This window comes from Haliotis cracherodii, unplaced genomic scaffold (genome assembly GCF_022045235.1).
Source record: "Haliotis cracherodii isolate W230 unplaced genomic scaffold, xgHalCrac1.p SCAF_41, whole genome shotgun sequence".
In the NCBI taxonomy this organism is placed as follows: Eukaryota; Metazoa; Mollusca; class Gastropoda; order Lepetellida; family Haliotidae; genus Haliotis; species Haliotis cracherodii.
Window position 1 is genome coordinate 1,042,276 of NW_027266299.1, and position 24,218 is coordinate 1,066,493.

The following is a 24,218-nucleotide window of genomic DNA, read 5'->3' on the forward strand; positions in this document are numbered from 1 at the left end:
AGTTTGGAACGGTATCAGTACTTGTTATATCGGGACAGTGTAGTTTCATGGGAATATAAAACGGAATACAATTGTCCCAAATTGGTGCATAAGACTAATGGCATCCATAGAAAACACCTAAATAAAGTACAGAAAAAATATCAATGTCATTTGTCTACTATGGTGGAACTACAACTTTTGTTAAGTATTTATAGTAGGAAAACATTCAGGCATTAGTACATTTCATATTTGTTCAGCACCTATGTTATGGCTGATCAGTATTATATATCTTTATCCTAATGAAGCAAAACAAATCATGTTTTTGGAAAAAAATCTTATTTATTGATTATATGGCATTTCATTGGTACATATCACAAATTGAAATTTGATCAAGCAAGAAGAGGAACTAGCATAAAGTAACCAGTGGTGTTTGCAAGGCCTTCCAGAACAGACGCTTCAATGCCATTTTCTAAATAAACAAATTAGTCGAATCTCAGAAGAATTTTATTGAAGAAGAATATCTAAAGTCAATTATGTTTCTGCAGTAAACCACATAAGTCATTCAGATTTGTATGGTCAGCATCTGTGTACACAACCTGGACATAGTCACAGTGCTTTGGCATAAATTCATTCAGACTTCATTAGTGTCATAATAAAACCACCTACAGTCACATTAGTGGCATTATTCATTCAGAATCATCACTTTCTGAGGTGAATCTGTTGGTTGTTATCAGGAGTACTGTTCATCTTCCGGCGAGTCCCTTGTCTGAATTGTGTGAGCAAGATCTTCTTAAATGTAGCTGGTGTCAGATTGTGAAATCCAGGTACCTGAAACATTTCATAACATCTTTAGAAACTTGTTAGTCAAAAGTTATGAAACACACACATATAAATTTACAAATGTTTAAAGTTGTTTTCTCAAACAGTGAGGTATTGACAATTTATCTTGCAACTGATATTTAACCAATCTTTGAACATGTAAATAAGCCATTGCAAACAGAAAAGTGTTCAGAAAATACAAAAATGTATGCGGTCTTCGAAAACAATACCACAAGGTTCACCTGAATTTTGCTTGAGTGTTTGCATTACATCAAAATGTAAGGAAGGGTAAACAAGACTATGCAAAACTAAGTTACATAGGTTCTTATACATAAATACATAAATGCAACTATTCATAATTATCAAAACACATGTCATGTAAGTGATCTCAAAATACAACATAATGAGCGAGTGAGTTGGTATAGTTTCATGCAGCTTGTTAGCAATATTCCAGCTATGGGCTTCACACATTGTACCCATGTGGTGAATTGAACCCGGGTTTCAGAGACTGTTTCACCCACTAGGCTACCCTTGCACACCAAATACAAAAGAAAGTATATTAGGAATTCAGACAATAGATATTCTCACCAAATTCATTAATTCATTAATGGAAGCTATATCGAAATTCAAATTTTGACAAATTAGGATGAGACTGTAGAAGCATTTATCTAAGTTATTATGGATATTAAATATCTACCGTTAATTGGTAGTCCATCATAGACAGTGATAAGAAATTCAACTGAAAAGTACAACCTGAACCATCAACTAAAAACTATGTATATTACATTAAAGGGGCCGGTCATGTATTACCGGTATGTTCTCATTCATTTTTGACACAACCCTCCCTGAAAGAAAATGCAAAGCACTTTATATTTTATTGTCCGTTTTGTCAAAAGTCTCCCCTAGAGACTCTCACATTTTGGGGTGACCCTCCCTGTTTGTTCTGATCTGAATTCAAATATTCATGACTCATTATCATATTTTATCATTCATCCTATCTTTTTTGAAAATTAACTAAATGAAGATTAACAATAACATGCAAATCTGCCAAAATATTGGCCTGGCAAAGTTTAAATTAATCATAATTACTGTTATAAAGTTTTGGATCCATCGTCTGTTTTTAAATACAGTGAAACCCAACTTTGACTTGTGTGGCATTGTTGAATCATCTACCCAATGTTCTTTATGCATTGATATGCATCTGCACAGAGTGGTCAAAGTCTGTGTCTGACACATAGTGTGCTACAAGGGAGACATCAGTTTGTGTCTAGCCAAACTGTCTGATAATCTCAAGGGCTGCCTTGGTAGCATCAAGGGATGTAGCTAATCCTAAATAAACATAAAACAAGTGACATCATCTCTTCTACAGAACACATGATCAAAGCCTGCCCCACCTTTGATGTTTATTACCTTGCTACTCTAAAAACAGCTAATTAGCAAAATGAACTCAATGTCAACTCATTGTGGACTAGGGATTAACAGGGCAATTAGTGTGGGTTGGGTATTAGTACTTGCAATTGTCTGTTAATTACTTAATTGAGTAGTGACGGCTTAGTCAGTTGTGCCTTTACAACTGCTATTCAGTTATCGAGTCAGTTTACTATGTAACATGCTTCTTGGGACCAAGGAAATGTATCTTGCTGGATAACAGTTTTTTTCTAATTTATCAGAGATCAGAAATAATAATAATGACGTTTTTGATGTGCATTTCTTTGTTGTGTTCACTAGGATGATGGTGATGATGTTTGAATTATTAGACACTATTTATTCCAAAAGAGGAATAGGGTTGGTGAAGAGGCAAAGCTTATTTGAACAAAATATATATTGAATAAACAGAAACTGTACAAAAAACAGATTAACTGTATCTACAGTTGAAACTATCATGATGCAAATTTTCACTGAATCAAAGTCATATCTTTTCAAGACTCAGATCAGGTTGTAGTGATTGAAGGTCACATTAAACTTGCTAATTTCAAATCATTCATCCCACACTTATGATTTGGTTTGCTGTTTTATGCCGCACTCAAGCAATATTCCGGCTACTTGTAAATAATCGAGTCTGGACCACACAGTCCAGTGATTGACATCATGAGCATCGACCCACACAATTGGGATCAATGACATGCATCAACCAAGTCACCGAGCCTGATCGCCACCTGATGGCGTTAGTCAACTCTTTAGACGAGCATTGTCGCCCGTTACGGAAAGTATTGGGTTACAAATATCCCTTGTAAAACCTTTCAACATGTTCAAATGACACATCGAAAGGCCATTGTGAAAAATTGCACCATGTTAGGATTCTTAAATACAGTTTCAGCTTGACATTGAGTACTTTAAACTTTAAAGTGAAAAATACATTCACAACAAGTGAGCTGTGTCTGCCAATCAGAATCGGTGAGTAAATTGGAGTAGGGGACTAATTTCGAAGGTAAACTTGTTTCAACGTTTAACAACTACATGCATTTGTGTTTGTATGAGACGATGTGTGTTTAATTCCATATATTTTACTTCAAAGCATGTTATCACAATAAATTGAGTCGGGTATAGGATAAGTTGGAGTAGAGGCTAATTTCTATTGTAAACTTGTTTTAACATTTCACAATTATTGGTCTTTGCAAGTTATCAATCCTAGTTTAATTTCATTTATTTTACCAAGGTAAAAAAAAAAATAAGGTGTCATTTTCGTCAAGTAATAATCGCCGTTTTCGCTTTCGGCGAGTATTTCGCCAGTCTGTGCTGTTTTGCTAAGGTGTCGTTTCAGCTATAACCCGCTTATTGCACATTATTAGTTTCAATTTATATTTATAATCATTTTAACCACTGTAATAAGTAAAAAATGAAATAAAAGTATATAGAAAATAAACAAGCACTTGTTATAAAATGTGCATCCGCAGGCAATATTTATAAGATAATCCTGCATGTAGCTGTGGCCATCACACTGAAGATGCACTTCACTTCTTTCTCATATGCCCAAATTACAATGATTTAAGACAGAATATGTACTATTATGTTAAGGGATATGATCTAAATTCAATTCTATTAGGTAATCCTGAAAGGACGTCAAAAATAAACTTAGAAATTCTTAAACCAGTAGAAGACTACATTCAGCTATCCAATAGGTTTTGTGATTGTACATAGCATCTTAAATTTATAATACTATTCCTTGCCGTATATTGCAGTACACTATTACTACTAAAAATGCGACCTGACAGCGCCGACAACGTAGTTTCTATAATAAGAACATGTATATAATTGCATTCCTTGACTGTACTTTTGTCATATCATATTGTATTCTAATTCTGGAGCGGTATTCAAATAAGTTTTTGCTTGTTTACCCATCCAGTTCACATATAAATGTTTAAAACAATATTTAGTAAACAAATAATTTAAACTAATGCAACAACATAGTGTGTGGAGACGATAGACCACTGAAAAGAGCATATATATGCACATCCAATGACCCCTGACATCACAATGCATTGTTTTGCCAGTGTGCCAGGCAACAGAATACTACGAATTACATCACAGGATACTGTGACCTGTTTGAAAAGTTAGGTACTGTATTCTAAAGGTAGGCCCAAAATTCTACACAATCCAGTGATTGATATTGTGAACATCAATCCACACTGTTAGATGGTCACTGTCAGATGCCATGAACCAGGTCACTGAGCCTGATCACCTGATCTAATAGGTTATCTCTTATGGGTGAGGCTAAAACGGCACCTCAGCAAAATGTCACTGATTTCTCCAACGAAAACAGCACCTTGATTTGGCAAAAAAGGCTACTAATTGTTGTCTGTTATCTGGAGAGACATGTTGATTCCTGGCCGAAATATATATAAATGAAATTTCTATAAAATTACTATTTATTTCCTACTTACTAAAATAAATATGACATATATAGTATACCTGTTGTCCAGTTTCTTGACATTTTCGCCAGACTCAGGTTCAGCTTGACATTGAGCTAATCTGAGTAAAGCTACTTAAAACTTCACAGCATGTGATCTTTCAATGATAAGTTTAGTTGCACCTCCCAATCAGAATCATGAGTAAATTTTAGCAGAGGCTAATTTCTAATGTAAACTATTTTTAGGTGACTAACATTTAACAATTATTTGTGTTTGCAAATTTAATTGCATTTATTTTACTTTAAAGAAATCAAAGCATATTATATGTTCACAATAAGTTTAGTTGCATCTCCAAATCAGAGTCGGCAAGTAGATGCTAGTTTTTAATGTAAACCTTTTTGAACATTTCTCAGTTATTTGTGTTTACAAGTGACCATGCAAGTTTAATTTCATGTATTCGGGCATATTCAGACCCAAGGTAAAAAAATATAACAAGGTGCTGTTTTCACCAGGCAATAGTAGGCGAGGTACTATTTCCCTTTATAGTATAACCCTCTCTTACAACTAGCATAGGTTGATGGGGACCAATTCCAACCTGGAATCCCCAAATGAGTGGGTATGGTTTTACGCTGTTTTTAGCAATATCACAGCAAGGGACACCTGACATAGACTTCACACATTGTACCCATGACAAGAATCGAACCTTGGTCTTCAGCACTTCAACCACTAGACTACCCCACCGCCAAAATTCCCAACATGATAAAGTTGTCATCACAGTATTCTTCAACAAGTTCAAGTGAAAATATCCATACCTTTCAAATGTCTTATCTTCCACTTCACAATGTTCACTGTTGCAAAACTCCTGTCATTTAATTTGTTCTTGATTATTCACACCTGCAAAAGTAAGTTTAGTCGGTACGGTATGAACTAAAAAAATGAGTCACTATAGAGTATCTAGATAAAGGAATATAAATAAGCAAACATATTTCTACATCATATACATTAGCAAGGATTAACATAAGTTAGCTTATCCTACAAAAATTAAATCACACATTTACTAACATATATAAAACAGAATAAGTGGCTTACAGAAGATAAATAACTTTAATACGTGATCAATATTATTAACATATTCCTTACCTGAATCAGAGACCATATAACAGTCTATGTATAATGGTCTCTGTCTGAATATGTCACATCTTCAGTTCCCTGCAATCGAGGTTGTGAAACATTTCTGCTGTAGGAATATTACATCCGCTGAGATATCCCTTGTCACACTGCCTGGCATGGTAGGCAAACGCATATTCCATACACCACATAGGTATACTTCCTAATACACACTGTCGAAATCCCCGCGGCTCCCAATATGGCCTGTATGAACTGTAATCGGCCAACCTCGTCTCTTTCCGTAACTGCTGCAGAAATGACCGCTCGTCATTCGTGACCAACTCGTGTTATTCCGGGACAAGCAAGTCTACCCATAATTCCCTGTATGGCCGAGGGCGCCATTTTGGAACACAAATGTAAACAAACACTCAAACCTCGTGTAATCGATGTACACCGTGATGCTTGATTGCGATATGCTTACCTCGTGTATCGATACATTGTTCTCAATCACCTCTAACTCGGAAATCCCGGTCGAAATCCACCTGAGCCATCCACAACGAGGACGTCAAGTATTTCGAAAACTCGATTGACAGCCGAAGGAAGGAAGAGCAGCTTGCAGATGCCAGGTACGTAGCAGGGCTTCGAGACATAATGTTCCATGATTTCTATACAGAGATCTTATGGAATGGATTGATTTAGATATTTTCCTGATCTCCATGTTACTACTGTAAACGTCAAGGGCACTTTTAGTTTTGTTGTTTTCGGAAACCCTTTGTTATTATTTTGATCAAGTGTTTGTTGTGACATGATATTTCTATTTGGGATTGCATAAGAGCTACAGGTGCAGGACTTTTAAGGGTCGTGTCCTTATTCTCAATATAACGCTGGGATTTGATGATGAGGGTTAGTTACCAAGGGTATAAATCTGGCAAAGTGCATGTCAAACAAAACGTGGCATTCAATTCCAATCATGTGTTGCCACCTGAACCACCTGAAAGTGAGATATGGATTACAATGAATAATGACAGCTTATCAATCTTTAACAAATTCACACTGAAACATTGAAAGGATAAAGACAAGTTAGTTGTTTTCTGTTTCAGCATGTTCAGGGTTTGTGGGGAGGTTCACAGACATCCTCAGGGAGGATACCAAGTATTGAGTGAGTATTTTTGTTTGTGATAAATACAAACTACATGTATTCATCATGGTATATTTCAATGTAATGTGAAACATCACACTCACAATAGTCCAGCTCTGTGATGGCAGCCTGTAAATAATTGAACATGGACCAGGCAATCTAGTGATTGTTATTTTCAGCAAAGATCCATGCCCTCAGAGTATGATGACAACCTAGTCTGACCACTCAATTCATTAGTTGATTAGTGTTTGCAGCGGTAGAAACTAACACTTTCAGTCCACTAGTCCTAAAATGATAGCATATAGCAAAACCTTTAAAATGTCAAAATGACTAGTGCCAATTTCTAACCCTGGTGTTTGGATGTTGTGTTTGTGTGTGTATGTATGAGTGTATTTAGGTTGGTTTGTTGTTTAACGCCGCACTCAGCTATATGACGGCGGTCTGTAAATAATCGAATCTGGATCAGACAACCCAGTGATTCATATCATGAGCATCAAGCCACGGAATTTAGATCAATGACATGCATCAACCAAGTCAGAGAGTCTGACCACCCGATCCCGTTAGTCGCCTTTTACGACAAGCATAATGGCCTTTTACGGCAAGCATGGGTTGCTGAAGACCTAGTCTACCCCGGAATCTTCACGGGTCGAGTGTATTTAACTTAAATCATGAATCTTATACTTGTTTCTCTGTGCTTTTACTATGTAACTCAAATTTTCTCTGGAATAATAAAGTATTCTCTTATTTATATCATTTCTGAACAAAGTGTCATATCAAGGTTAGATCTCTGTCAAAACAGTGCCATGGAAAAGCCAAACAAATAGCCTAGAAATAAAAGTAAATACTGCATTGCATTAATCTGCATTTCAAGAAAATGAGGCAATAATTCATGGAATGATATTCACCTCGGTGAGGATCTCTCTGCATTGTCGAACAAGTTATTTCCTATGTAATGTATGTGTTGAATGACCCTGACTTTGTTGTCAAAATATTGTTTTAACATTTGTTAAATATGGGGATAAATGTCATCTCTGAATGTTTGACATGAATTATTATGATTAGGGTAGTTCTAAGTCGGAATCACAACCGGGTTTTTTTTCATTTGAATCAAATGTACAACATGTACAGTTTGGACATTTCTGTGATGTGAATGCTACTTATGTTTGTAGAATGTCCGGATGAATAAAAGAGACAGTCATCCGTGCAGCATCAATGCAAAGAAAGACCATAGAAGAGCAACAGTGAGTGGTAAATATTTTGAAATTATTCTGTTTGGTTCATATGGTTATTTTGCAAATATGTCTTCAGTTTGTTCCTTATCGCTGTAGGCACGGATGTCCTATTATCTAAGGCACTACAATTTTCTGTGCAGAGTTGCATCTCTTGGGCTTAGCAGAAACCTATAGCCATGGGTTCAAATCCTGGTTCTCCCCGATTATGTTGCTAGGTTTGTCAGCATTATACACATACTCGTGGGATTCATCAAAGACCTGCATCACTTAGGACTTTCTTCCCACATCAAACTAACATGCGGTGATATATCTGGAATACTGTTCAAAGCAGTGTTAAAGCCAAATAATTTATTTAACACTGCATCCAGCAATAGTTTGGCTATATGACAAGGATTGTGAATATATATTTTTCCATGTTGATGAGTTGAAACAATCACTAAATGACATCTCTTTAAAAGATTCCCAGCATTCCAAGCCTCATTAATAGATAAGGTTGTGATTGAGTAGGCTCATTGATCACATGTAATCATACCACAGTGATGTGGGATATTGTCCATGATAGTTATCATCGGTTTGTCTGGACCGAGTTCATAACATTAGTCACTGGTTTGTCTGGTTGAGATTTGAGATGTGATTATCTTAAATGTTTAGCATATAACAAGACTCACATATGACAACTTAAGTGATTTTGCTGCCTTCTATCTGTAAGTACATGTGGCAACAATTCTTTTTGATTGCTAAAATCTTTTTACATAATGCTGCAGAAACTGAAGTCCTGCTTGAGATCCCTGGATGAGTACTCCAGGTTGACAGTCTGGAAGGACCAGACAAGGGAGTCCTAAACAGAGGCTGCACCCCTTCAGATATCAGAGGTGATTTGCAGACAGCGATGATGAGGGTCCTGTTATTTCAATGGAGGCCGACCGAGAAATTGTATGCCAAATGGTACTGGGACACACAAAGGCTGGTCTGGCTAATGTGAGAAGACCAACCAATGCCAAGCTGGAGTGTAATTCTTCCAGGACATTCAGGAAATTCTTGTAAACACTTGAAAGGAATGATACATGGGACTTATTGTCTTTAAATGTGGACCCAAACACCAAATGGAAAGTTCACAATTCTACTAACACAATGCAGCAGAGATAGAGTCTAACTGTTATCCCCTCATCCTGGTTCCTGTTCATCCATGGCAATATAGAAAGAAAAGGAGGATTGAGGGAAAGTAAGTTATCTGAACTGGTGAACATAATCCGTAAGTACTGTCAAGCGAACAGTTATCACACTCTGTTATGAGTATTGAAGAATAGGATGAAATTGCATACTGCATCAGGAACCATCATGTGAACACTGTTCAATGTGCGATATACTATAGGCATATGAATAAAAGAAATTGATAATTTGATTGTTGCTTATGTTTCATTTACCAGCTGTGTAATTGGGGATGTTTCATGATTTTGCCTCAGTTTAATAGCCACACTTATCTTATGAAACCATGCATTGCTTGGGCATCTCAAGATAAATAACACATGTTTCCTTTGCTCTGAAAACGTCTGATGACACATTGATCTGTTATGTCAAAGGTTAAAGTCACAACCAGACAAAAAGTTTGTTTGTGGTCTAACTCTTCCTTTGGGCAGGGGTCGAAGTTGGAAAAAGGTCGTGTGTGATCTATATATACTACATTTTCCCTTAAATTGCCTTTTCTACAGAAGTCTTAGTAACTCTTATACATATACTGGTTACATTACTTCCATATTTTGGTCAATGATATGTTGAATTCTACCAAAGGACTGCATATTTGGTTTATGTGCTGGATAGCTCTTTGAAATGTTTTTGAAATATTTATCACTGATATTGAAGGTCAAATTCACACTCAAAAGTGATAACTCATGAGGGGTTGAAGTGTAAGATCAAGGCAACAGTGAAGGGGTCATTCATAAAGTATTTCTGCAATTATAACTAAAATGCCTATTTCTGGAGATATTTGTGAAGTATTAAGCACATCGTTGTTATATTATTTGAATACACATATATGTGCAGTGGTTACAACTCCAGTGTCAAATTAACTGTCAATCCCTTTTAATAAAATAATTCACAGTAACTGAGGAAGAGCTTACTGTAGTACCATAAAACTAGGGTGAGGCAAATGTCAATGAAGTTAGTATTTTGGATATAACAAGTACATGTACCGTTACAAATAGTCTTATTTTCATCTCACTAGGACCAAAGGCCCAAGTGAGCACATTGTCAATGACTTTTTCTTTTTCTCAGTACAAACTGGAAGTCTGGACATGAAATTTAAGGATATCATTATACAAGAACTGATGTTTGTTCATTAAATACCATTAACATCCAAAAAGGACAAAATATGAAATTGAACAATTTTCTTCTCCAAAAATGTTTTAGGAGGATATTTACCATTAAAATAACACAGAATATTACAACAGGTATCTGTAATGCACAGGCTAACATTATTTACCAGAAGCAAGTCATGAAGAAAATTTGTATCCAGATACCTTCCGGAAACCTTCCGGAAACCTTCCAGATGCCTTCAACAACCTTCAAATTGCTTGGTATTTTCAAGTTATTTTTTTTATGTGTTTCACACTTAAGTGAACAAAATGCACCCCCCAAATTTTGACATTTTTTTTGGAAGGTTTCCGGAAGGTTTCCGGAAGGTATCCGGGCCGGATCCAAAATGGGAAGGTATCCGGAAGGTTTCCGGAAGGTTTCCAAAAGACGGAAACCTACACTTTTTTTGCTGTGTTAGCTCGATTTTGGACTCTAACCCTAGTTAAGATCAGTTTAGGTCAAAATAACTGCAAAACGAGCCAAATTAGGGGGGAAATCGTATATATATATATATTATTTTCAGCAATGTATTTTATATTAAATATTGAGTAAAACCTTTGGAGACGTGCCCTAAAATGACACAAAAGAGTACCTAACAAAACCAACAACAGAACACAAACCACTCCTACAGCAAAACAAACAGCGCACAAAGACCAAAGCAATCACAGCAAACAACAACAAATCCAAAAAAAAAAGATTGACAAAAATAATTTGCTCTTTCTAACCCTAGTTGCATTGACATCAAAAACGCCACAAAACGAAAACGCGCGCACAACAACGGGGAACTGCAGACATCAAAAACACCAACAACGCTCCGCAATGTCCCGGCCCTGCCGCCAGACCTCCAAAAATCCACCAAAACATCGAAAAAAAAGCAAAGTTGATCTAACCCTAGCTAACCCCCTAACCCCCTAGGGTTAACCCTAACCATACCCGTTAGCTCGATTTTGGACTCTAACCCTAGCTAAGAGCAGTTTAGGTCAAAATGACCCCAAACGAGCCAAACTAGGGTGAAGAAACGTCTTTTTTCAACCTCCAACCTCCAAACGCACACTCCTAGGGGCACCCAAAGCCATTTCTACCTCTTTCCACACCTCGTTCTTACAAAATAATAAGTTCAGGTCACAAAGAGCATATGTGCAAAACACATAGACACAATCATTCATACATTCTGGGATTTCAGCGAGGTAATCTCCATTTGGAAATTACCTGAAAAATGCTTTCAGCATCAACTAGAAATAAAACTTGATATTACGAGCAGACCACTACTACTACATTATCCAAGTAGATACAATGATCCGATAACAATTACTATCATACTTAAAATAGATAAAAAAAAACAAGTTTCACGAATGCATGACCCTGCCCTACGTGGGACTTCCAAAAATCCACCAAAACATCGAAAAAAGCAAAGTCGACTTAACCCTAGCTAACACCCTAACCCCCTAGGGTTAGCCCTAACCATACTTGTTAGGTCGATTTTGGACTCTAACCCAAGCTAAGACCCTAACCCTAACCCTAACCCTAACCCACTAGGGTTACCCTAACCATACCCGTTAGCTCGATTTTGGACTCTAACCCAAGGTAAGACCCTAGTTAAGATCAGTTTAGGTCAAAATAACTGCAAAACGAGCCAAATTAGGGGGAAAATCGTATATATATATTATTTTCAACAATGTATTTTATATTAGATATTGAGTTAAACCTTTGGAGACGTGCCCTAAAATGATACAAAAGAGTACCAAACAAAACCAACCACAACAGAACACAGACCACTCCCACAACAAAACAAACGGGCCAAACTAGGTGAAAAAAGCGTCTTTTTTGAACCTCCAAACGCACACTCCTAGGGGCACCAAAGGCCATATCTACCTCTTTCCACACCTCGTTCTTACAAAAAAATAAGTTCAGATCACAAAGAGCATATGTGCAAAACACATAGACACAATCATTCATACATTCTGGGATTGCAGCGAGGTAATCTTCATTTGGAAATTACCTGAAAAATGCTTTCAGCATAAACTAGAACTAAAACTTGATATTACGAGTAGACTAATACTACTACATTATCCAAGTAGATACAATGATCCAATAACAATTACTATCATACTTTGTTAAAATAGATTAAAAAAAACAAGTTTCACGAATGCATGACCCTGCCCTACGTGGGACTTCCAAAAATCCACCAAAACATCGAAAAACGCAAAGTCGACTTAACCCTATTTAAGCCCCCAACGTCCTAGGGTTAGCCCTTATCATACCCTTTAGCTCGATTTTGGACTCTAACCCTAGCTAAGATCAGTTTAGGTCAAAATAACCCCAAAACGAGCCAAAATAGGGGGAAATTGTATATATATATATATTATTTTCAGCAATGTATTTTATATTAAATATTGAGTTAAACCTTTGGAGACGTGCCCTAAAATGACACAAAAGAGTACCTAACAAAACCAACAACAGAACACAAACCACTCCCACAACAAAACAAACTGCGCACAAAGACCATAGCAATCACAGTAAACAACAACAAATCCCAAAATAATTAAATAAGATTGACAAAAATAAATTGCACTTTCTAACCCTAGTTGCTGCGCAAACAAAACGCTCAAAAAACGCCACAAAACGCAAACGTGCGCACGACAACGGGAAACTGCAGACATCAAAAACACCAACAACGCTCCGCATTGTCCCGGCCCTGCCGCCAGACCTCCAAAAATCCACCAAAACATCGAAAAAAAAGCAAAGATGATCTAACCCTAGCTAACCCCCTAACCCCCTAGGGTTAGCCCTAACCATACCCGTTAGCTCGATTTTGGACTCTAACCCTAGCTAAGAGCAGTTTAGGTCAAAATGACCCCAAACGAGCCAAACTAGGGTGAAGAAACGTCTTTTTTCAACCTCCAACCTCCAAACGCACACTCCTAGGGGCACCCAAAGCCATTTCTACCTCTTTCCACACCTCGTTCTTACAAAGTAGTAAGTTCAGGTCACAAAGAGCATATGTGCAAAACACATAGACACAATTATTCATACATTCTGGGATTTCAGCGAGGTAATCTCCATTTGGAAATTACCTGAAAAATGCTTTCAGCATCAACTAGAAATAAAACTTGATATTACGAGCAGACCAATACTACTACATTATCCAAGTAGATACAATGATCCGATAACAATTACTATCATACTTTGTTAAAATAGATTAAAAAAAACAAGTTTCACGAATGCATGACCCTGCCCTACGTGGGACCTCCAAAAATCCACCAAAACATCAAAAAACGCAAAGTCGACCTAACCCTAGCTAACACCCTAACCCCCTAGGGTTAGCTCTAACCATACTTGTTAGGTCGATTTTGGACTCTAACCCAAGCTAAGACCCTAACCCTAACCCTAACCCCCTAGGGTTACCCTTACCATACCCGTTAGCTCGATTTTGGACTCTAACCCAAGCTAAGACCCTAACCCTAACCCTAACCCTAACCCACTAGGGTTACCCTAACCATACCCGTTAGCTCGATTTTGGACTCTAACCCAATGTAAGACCCTAGTTAAGATCAGTTTAGGTCAAAATAACTGCAAAACGAGCCAAATTAGGGGGAAAATCGTATATATATATTATTTTCAACAATGTATTTTATATTAGATATTGAGTTAAACCTTTGGAGACGTGCCCTAAAATGATACAAAAGAGTACCAAACAAAACCAACCACAACAGAACACAGACCACTCCCACAACAAAACAAACGGGCCAAACTAGGTGAAAAAAGCGTCTTTTTTGAACCTCCAAACGCACACTCCTAGGGGCACCCAAGGCCATATCTACCTCTTTCCACACCTCGTTCTTACAAAAAAATAAGTTCAGATCACAAAGAGCATATGTGCAAAACACATAGACACAATCATTCATACATTCTGGGATTGCAGCGAGGTAATCTTCATTTGGAAATTACCTGAAAAATGCTTTCAGCATAAACTACAACTAAAACTTGATATTACGAGTAGACTAATACTACTACATTATCCAAGTAGATACAATGATCCAATAACAATTACTATCATACTTTGTTAAAATAGATTAAAAAAAACAAGTTTCACGAATGCATGACCCTGCCTTACGTGGGACTTCCAAAAATCCACCAAAACATCGAAAAACGCAAAGTCGACTTAACCCTATTTAAGCCCCCAACGTCCTAGGGTTAGCCCTAACCATACCCTTTAGCTCGATTTTGGACTCTAACCCTAGCTAAGATCAGTTTAGGTCAAAATAACCCCAAAACGAGCCAAAATAGGGGGAAATTGTATATATATATATATTATTTTCAGCAATGTATTTTATATTAAATATTGAGTTAAACCTTTGGAGACGTGCCCTAAAATGACACAAAAGAGTACCTAACAAAACCAACAACAGAACACAAACCACTCCCACAACAAAACAAACTGCGCACAAAGACCAAAGCAATCACAGTAAACAACAACAAATCCCAAAATAATTAAATAAGATTGACAAAAATAAATTGCACTTTCTAACCCTAGTTGCTGCGCAAACAAAACGCTCAAAATACACCACAAAACGCAAACGTCCGCACGACAACGGGAAACTGCAGACATCAAAAACACCAACAACGCTCCGCAATGTCCCGGCCCTGCCGCCAGACCTCCAAAAATCCACCAAAACATCGAAAAAAAAGCAAAGATGATCTAACCCTAGCTAACCCACTAACCCCCTAGGGTTAGCCCTAACCATACCCGTTAGCTCGATTTTGGACTCTAACCCTAGCTAAGAGCAGTTTAGGTCAAAATGACCCCAAACGAGCCAAACTAGGGTGAAGAAACGTCTTTTTTCAACCTCCAACCTCCAAACGCACACTCCTAGGGGCACCCAAAGCCATTTCTACCTCTTTCCACACCTCGTTCTTACAAAAAAATAAGTTCAGGTCACAAAGAGCATATGTGCAAAACACATAGACACAATTATTCATACATTCTGGGATTTCAGCGAGGTAATCTCCATTTGGAAATTACCTGAAAAATGCTTTCAGCATCAACTAGAAATAAAACTTGATATTACGAGCAGACCAATACTACTACATTATCCAAGTAGATACAATGATCCGATAACAATTACTATCATACTTTGTTAAAATAGATTAAAAAAAACAAGTTTCACGAATGCATGACCCTGCCCTACGTGGGACCTCCAAAAATCCACCAAAACATCAAAAAACACAAAGTCGACCTAACCCTAGCTAACACCCTAACCCCCTAGGGTTAGCTCTAACCATACTTGTTAGGTCGATTTTGGACTCTAACCCAAGCTAAGACCCTAACCCTAACCCTAACCCCCTAGGGTTACCCTAACCATACCCGTTAGCTCGATTTTGGACTCTTACCCAAGCTAAGACCCTAACCCTAACGCTAACCCTAACCCCCCAAACACACCAAAACATCGAAAAAAGCAAAGTCGACTTAACCCCAGCTAACCCCCTAAACCCCTAGGGTTAGCCCTAACCATACCCGTTAGCTCGATTTTGAACTCTAACCCTAGTTAAGATCAGTTTAGGTCAAAATAACTGCAAAACGAGCCAAATTAGGGGGGAAATCGTATATATATATATATTATTTTCAGCAATGTATTTTATATTAAATATTGAGTAAAACCTTTGGAGACGTGCCCTAAAATGACACAAAAGAGTACCTAACAAAACCAACAACAGAACACAAACCACTCCTACAGCAAAACAAACAGCGCACAAAGACCAAAGCAATCACAGCAAACAACAACAAATCCAAAAAAAAAAGATTGACAAAAACAATTTGCTCTTTCTAACCCTAGTTGCATTGACATCAAAAACGCCACAAAACGAAAACGCGCGCACAACAACGGGGAACTGCAGACATCAAAAACACCAACAACGCTCCGCAATGTCCCGGCCCTGCCGCCAGACCTCCAAAAATCCACCAAAACATCGAAAAAAAAGCAAAGTTGATCTAACCCTAGCTAACCCTAGCTAACACCCTAACCCCCTAGGGTTAACCCTAACCATACCCGTTAGCTCGATTTTGGACTCTAACCCTAGCTAAGAGCAGTTTAGGTCAAAATGACCCCAAACGAGCCAAACTAGGGTGAAGAAACGTCTTTTTTCAACCTCCAACCTCCAAACGCACACTCCTAGGGGCACCCAAAGCCATTTCTACCTCTTTCCACACCTCGTTCTTACAAAATAATAAGTTCAGGTCACAAAGAGCATATGTGCAAAACACATAGACACAATCATTCATACATTCTGGGATTTCAGCGAGGTAATCTCCATTTGGAAATTACCTGAAAAATGCTTTCAGCATCAACTAGAAATAAAACTTGATATTACGAGCAGACCACTACTACTACATTATCCAAGTAGATACAATGATCCGATAACAATTACTATCATACTTAAAATAGATTAAAAAAAACAAGTTTCACGAATGCATGACCCTGCCCTACGTGGGACTTCCAAAAATCCACCAAAACATCGAAAAAAGCAAAGTCGACTTAACCCTAGCTAACACCCTAACCCCCTAGGGTTAGCCCTAACCATACTTGTTAGGTCGATTTTGGACTCTAACCCAAGCTAAGACCCTAACCCTAACCCTAACCCTAACCCACTAGTGTTACCCTAACCATACCCGTTAGCTCGATTTTGGACTCTAACCCAAGGTAAGACCCTAGTTAAGATCAGTTTAGGTCAAAATAACTGCAAAACGAGCCAAATTAGGGGGAAAATCGTATATATATATTATTTTCAACAATGTATTTTATATTAGATATTGAGTTAAACCTTTGGAGACGTGCCCTAAAATGATACAAAAGAGTACCAAACAAAACCAACCACAACAGAACACAGACCACTCCCACAACAAAACAAACGGGCCAAACTAGGTGAAAAAAACGTCTTTTTTGAACCTCCAAACGCACACTCCTAGGGGCACCCAAGGCCATATCTACCTCTTTCCACACCTCGTTCTTACAAAAAAATAAGTTCAGATCACAAAGAGCATATGTGCAAAACACATAGACACAATCATTCATACATTCTGGGATTGCAGCGAGGTAATCTTCATTTGGAAATTACCTGAAAAATGCTTTCAGCATAAACTAGAACTAAAACTTGATATTACGAGTAGACTAATACTACTACATTATCCAAGTAGATACAATGATCCAATAACAATTACTATCATACTTTGTTAAAATAGATTAAAAAAAACAAGTTTCACGAATGCATGACCCTGCCTTACGTGGGACTTCCAAAAATCCACCAAAACATCGAAAAACGCAAAGTCGACTTAACCCTATTTAAGCCCCCAACGTCCTAGGGTTAGCCCTAATCATACCCTTTAGCTCAATTTTGGACTCTAACCCTAGCTAAGATCAGTTTAGGTCAAAATAACCCCAAAACGAGCCAAAATAGGGGGTGAGGTGAGGTGAAATTGGGTTTAACGTCGCGTCCAAGATTATTGCACTTATATAGCGACGTGCATGCACGTGTATGTGTGTGTGTGGCTGCTTGTACTAGTCCGGACTGATGCCGATTTATAGTGCTAGCTCACTGAGATACCATGCCGCAGTTTAACATGAATACCCCACTCAGACACAGTATACTGACTCCGAGCCGACCAGTCCTTGTTTTAGCCCTTTAATGCCGAGCGCCAGACAGGGTAACAACAAGTACAATCTTTTAACGTCTTTTTGTATGACGCGGCCCGGGATCGAACCCTGGACCTTCCGCTCTCCGGGCGGACGCTCTACCACAGGACCACGGAGGCGGTCGCCAAAATAGGGGGAAATTGTATATATATATATATATATTATTTTCAGCAATGTATTTTATATTAAATATTGAGTTAAACCTTTGGAGACGTGCCCTAAAATGACACAAAAGAGTACCTAACAAAACCAACAACAGAACACAAACCACTCCCACAACAAAACAAACTGCGCACAAAGACCATAGCAATCACAGTAAACAACAACAAATCCCAAAATAATTAAATAAGATTGACAAAAATAAATTGCACTTTCTAACCCTAGTTGCTGCGCAAACAAAACGCTCAAAAAACGCCACAAAACGCAAACGTCCGCACGACAACGGGAAACTGCAGACATCAAAAACACCAACAACGCTCCGCATTGTCCCGGCCCTGCCGCCAGACCTCCAAAAATCCACCAAAACATCGAAAAAAAAGCAAAGATGATCTAACCCTAGCTAACCCACTAACCCCCTAGGGTTAGCCCTAACCATACCCGTTAGCTCGATTTTGGACTCTAACCCTAGCTAAGAGCAGTTTAGGTCAAAATGACCCCAAACGAGCCAAACTAGGGTGAAGAAACGTCTTTTTTCAACCTCCAACCTCCAAACGCACACTCCTAGGGGCACCCAAAGCCATTTCTACCTCTTTCCACACCTCGTTCTTACAAAGTAATAAGTTCAGGTCACAAAGAGCATATGTGCAAAACACATAGACACAATTATTCATACATTCTGGGATTTCAGCGAGGTAATCTCCATTTGGAAATTACCTGAAAAATGCTTTCAGCATCAACTAGAAATAAAACTTGATATTACGAGCAGACCAATACTACTACATTATCCAAGTAGATACAATGATCCGATAACAATTACTATCATACTTAAAATAGATTAAAAAAAACAAGTTTCACGAATGCATGACCCTGCCCTACGTGGGACTTCCAAAAATCCACCAAAACATCGAAAAAAGCAAAGTCGACTTAACCCTAGCTAACACCCTAACCCCCTAGGGTTAGCCCTAACCATACTTGTTAGGTCGATTTTGGACTCTAACCCAAGCTAAGACCCTAACCCTAACCCTAACCCTAACCCACTAGTGTTACCCTAACCATACCCGTTAGCTCGATTTTGGACTCTAACCCAAGGTAAGACCCTAGTTAAGATCAGTTTAGGTCAAAATAACTGCAAAACGAGCCAAATTAGGGGGAAAATCGTATATATATATTATTTTCAACAATGTATTTTATATTAGATATTGAGTTAAACCTTTGGAGACGTGCCCTAAAATGATACAAAAGAGTACCAAACAAAACCAACCACAACAGAACACAGACCACTCCCACAACAAAACAAACGGGCCAAACTAGGTGAAAAAAACGTCTTTTTTGAACCTCCAAACGCACACTCCTAGGGGCACCCAAGGCCATATCTACCTCTTTCCACACCTCGTTCTTACAAAAAAATAAGTTCAGATCACAAAGAGCATATGTGCAAAACACATAGACACAATCATTCATACATTCTGGGATTGCAGCGAGGTAATCTTCATTTGGAAATTACCTGAAAAATGCTTTCAGCATAAACTAGAACTAAAACTTGATATTACGAGTAGACTAATACTACTACATTATCCAAGTAGATACAATGATCCAATAACAATTACTATCATACTTTGTTAAAATAGATTAAAAAAAACAAGTTTCACGAATGCATGACCCTGCCTTACGTGGGACTTCCAAAAATCCACCAAAACATCGAAAAACGCAAAGTCGACTTAACCCTATTTAAGCCCCCAACGTCCTAGGGTTAGCCCTAATCATACCCTTTAGCTCAATTTTGGACTCTAACCCTAGCTAAGATCAGTTTAGGTCAAAATAACCCCAAAACGAGCCAAAATAGGGGGAAATTGTATATATATATATATATATTATTTTCAGCAATGTATTTTATATTAAATATTGAGTTAAACCTTTGGAGACGTGCCCTAAAATGACACAAAAGAGTACCTAACAAAACCAACAACAGAACACAAACCACTCCCACAACAAAACAAACAGCGCACAAAGACCATAGCAATCACAGTAAACAACAACAAATCCCAAAATAATTAAATAAGATTGACAAAAATAAATTGCACTTTCTAACCCTAGTTGCTGCGCAAACAAAACGCTCAAAAAACGCCACAAAACGCAAACGTCCGCACGACAACGGGAAACTGCAGACATCAAAAACACCAACAACGCTCCGCATTGTCCCGGCCCTGCCGCCAGACCTCCAAAAATCCACCAAAACATCGAAAAAAAAGCAAAGATGATCTAACCCTAGCTAACCCACTAACCCCCTAGGGTTAGCCCTAACCATACCCGTTAGCTCGATTTTGGACTCTAACCCTAGCTAAGAGCAGTTTAGGTCAAAATGACCCCAAACGAGCCAAACTAGGGTGAAGAAACGTCTTTTTTCAACCTCCAACCTCCAAACGCACACTCCTAGGGGCACCCAAAGCCATTTCTACCTCTTTCCACACCTCGTTCTTACAAAGTAATAAGTTCAGGTCACAAAGAGCATATGTGCAAAACACATAGACACAATTATTCATACATTCTGGGATTTCAGCGAGGTAATCTCCATTTGGAAATTACCTGAAAAATGCTTTCAGCATCAACTAGAAATAAAACTTGATATTACGAGCAGACCAATACTACTACATTATCCAAGTAGATACAATGATCCGATAACAATTACTATCATACTTTGTTAAAATAGATTAAAAAAAACAAGTTTCACGAATGCATGACCCTGCCCTACGTGGGACCTCCAAAAATCCACCAAAACATCAAAAAACGCAAAGTCGACCTAACCCTAGCTAACACCCTAACCCCCGAGGGTTAGCTCTAACCATACTTGTTAGGTCGATTTTGGACTCTAACCCAAGCTAAGACCCTAACCCTAACCCTAAACCCCTAGGGTTACCCTAACCATACCCGTTAGCTCGATTTTGGACTCTAACCCAAGCTAAGACCCTAACCCTAACCCTAACCCTAACCCCCTAGGGTTAGCCCTAATCATACCCGTTAGCTCGATTTTGGACTCTAACCCTAGTTAAGATCAGTTTAGGTCAAAATAACTGCAAAACGAGCCAAATTAGGGGGAAATTGTGTATATATATATATTATTTTTAGCAATGTATTTTATATTAAATATTGAGTAAAACCTTTGGAGACGTGCCCTAAAATGACACAAAAGAGTACCTAACAAAACCAACAACAGAACACAAACCACTCCCACAACAAAACAAACTGCGCACAAAGACCATAGCAATCACAGTAAACAACAACAAATCCAAAAATAATTAAATAAGATTGACAAAAATAAATTGCACTTTCTAACCCTAGTTGCTGCGCAAACAAAACGCTCAAAAAACGCCACAAAACGCAAACGTCCGCACGACAACGGGAAACTGCAGACATCAAAAACACCAACAACGCTCCGCAATGTCCCGGCCCTGCCGCCAGACCTCCAAAAATCCACCAAAACATCGAAAAAAAAGCAAAGATGATCTAACCCTAGCTAACCCACTAACCCCGTAGGGTTAGCCCTAACCATACCCGTTAGCTCGATTTTGGACTCTAACCCTAGCTAAGAGCAGTTTAGGTCAAAATGACCCCAAACGAGCCAAACTAGGGTGAAGAAACGTCTTTTTTCAACCTCCAACCTCCAAACGCACACTCCTAGGGGCACCCAAAGCCATTTCTACCTCTTTCCACACCTCGTTCTTACAAAGTAATAAGTTCAGGTCACAAAGAGCATATGTGCAAAAACACATAGACACAATTATTCATACATTCTGGGATTTCAGCGAGGTAATCTCCATTTGGAAATTACCTGAAAAATGCTTTCAGCATCAACTAGAAATAAAACTTGATATTACGAGCAGACCAATACTACTACATTATCCAAGTAGATACAATGATCCGATAACAATTACTATCATACTTTGTTAAAATAGATTAAAAAAAACAAGTTTCACGAATGCATGACCCTGCCCTACGTGGGACCTCCAAAAATCCACCAAAACATCAAAAAACGCAAAGTCGACCTAACCCTAGCTAACACCCTAACCCCCTAGGGTTAGCTCTAACCATACTTGTTAGGTCGATTTTGGACTCTAACCCAAGCTAAGACCCTAACCCTAACCCTAACCCCCTAGGGTTACCCTAACCATACCCGTTAGCTCGATTTTGGACTCTAACCCAAGCTAAGACCCTAACCCTAACCCTAACCCCCTAAGGTTAGCCCTAATCATACCCGTTAGCTCGATTTTGGACTCTAACCCTAGTTAAGATCAGTTTAGGTCAAAATAACTGCAAAACGAGCCAAATTAGGGGGAAATTGTATATATATATATATATTATTTTTAGCAATGTATTTTATATTAAATATTGAGTAAAACCTTTGGAGACATGCCCTAAAATGACACAAAAGAGTACCTAACAAAACCAACAACAGAACACAAACCACTCCTACAGCAAAACAAACTGCGCACAAAGACCATAGCAATCACAGCAAACAACAACAAATCCAAAAAAAAAAGATTGACAAAAATAATTTGCTCTTTCTAACCCTAGTTGCATTGACATCAAAAACGCCACAAAACGCAAACGCGCGCACAACAACGGGGAACTGCAGACATCAAAAACACCAACAACGCTCCGCAATGTCCCGGCCCTGCCGCCAGACCTCCATAAATACACCAAAACATCGAAAAAAAAGCAAAGTTGATCTAACCCCAGCTAACCCCCTAACCCCCTAGGGTTAACCCTAACCATACCCGTTAGCTCGATTTTGGACTCTAACCCTAGCTAAGAGCAGTTTAGGTCAAAATGACCCCAAACGAGCCAAACTAGGGTGAAGAAACGTCTTTTTTCAACCTCCAACCTCCAAACGCACACTCCTTGGGGCACCCAAAGCCATTTCTACCTCTTTCCACACCTCGTTCTTACAAAATAATAAGTTCAGGTCACAAAGAGCATATGTGCAAAACACATAGACACAATCATTCATACATTCTGGGATTTCAGCGAGGTAATCTCCATTTGGAAATTACCTGAAAAATGCTTTCAGCATCAACTAGAAATAAAACTTGATATTACGAGCAGACCAATACTACTACATTATCCAAGTAGATACAATGATCCGATAACAATTACTATCATACTTTGTTAAAATAGATTAAAAAAAACAAGTTTCACGAATGCATGACCCTGCCCTACGTGGGACTTCCAAAAATCCACCAAAACATCGAAAAAAGCAAAGTCGACTTAACCCTAGCTAACACCCTAACCCCCTAGGGTTAGCCCTAACCATACTTGTTAGGTCGATTTTGGACTCTAACCCAAGCTAAGACCCTAACCCTAACCCTAACCCTAACCCACTAGTGTTACCCTAACCATACCCGTTAGCTCGATTTTGGACTCTAACCCAAGGTAAGACCCTAGTTAAGATCAGTTTAGGTCAAAATAACTGCAAAACGAGCCAAATTAGGGGGAAAATCGTATATATATATTATTTTCAACAATGTATTTTATATTAGATATTGAGTTAAACCTTTGGAGACGTGCCCTAAAATGATACAAAAGAGTACCAAACAAAACCAACCACAACAGAACACAGACCACTCCCACAACAAAACAAACGGGCCAAACTAGGTGAAAAAAGCGTCTTTTTTTAACCTCCAAACGCACACTCCTAGGGGCACCCAAGGCCATATCTACCTCTTTCCACACCTCGTTCTTACAAAAAAATAAGTTCAGATCACAAAGAGCATATGTGCAAAACACATAGACACAATCATTCATACATTCTGGGATTGCAGCGAGGTAATCTTCATTTGGAAATTACCTGAAAAATGCTTTCAGCATAAACTAGAACTAAAACTTGATATTACGAGTAGAC

The 24,218-nt window shown here is 38.3% G+C and overlaps 2 long non-coding RNA genes across 3 annotated transcripts; one reads left to right on the forward strand and one right to left on the reverse strand.

Annotated features, from left to right (window-relative positions):
• Positions 1 to 559: 559 nt before the first annotated feature.
• LOC139441576 (uncharacterized) lies at positions 560 to 6,081 on the reverse strand. Its single transcript, XR_011651629.1, has 3 exons — positions 5,787 to 6,081; positions 5,459 to 5,540; positions 560 to 807 (listed from the first exon to the last, which is right to left on the reverse strand). It is a non-coding gene; the product is annotated as an uncharacterized lncRNA (long non-coding RNA).
• A 216-nt stretch (positions 6,082 to 6,297) lies between these two features.
• LOC139441593 (uncharacterized) lies at positions 6,298 to 9,183 on the forward strand. 2 transcript variants are annotated; one of them, XR_011651631.1, is made up of 4 exons: positions 6,298 to 6,379; positions 6,854 to 6,912; positions 8,061 to 8,139; positions 8,888 to 9,183. It is a non-coding gene; the product is annotated as an uncharacterized lncRNA (long non-coding RNA). The 2 variants fall into 2 exon arrangements; XR_011651630.1 differs by lacking the exon at positions 6,298 to 6,379 and having other exon boundaries at positions 6,553 to 6,912.
• The last annotated feature ends 15,035 nt before the right edge of the window (positions 9,184 to 24,218 follow it).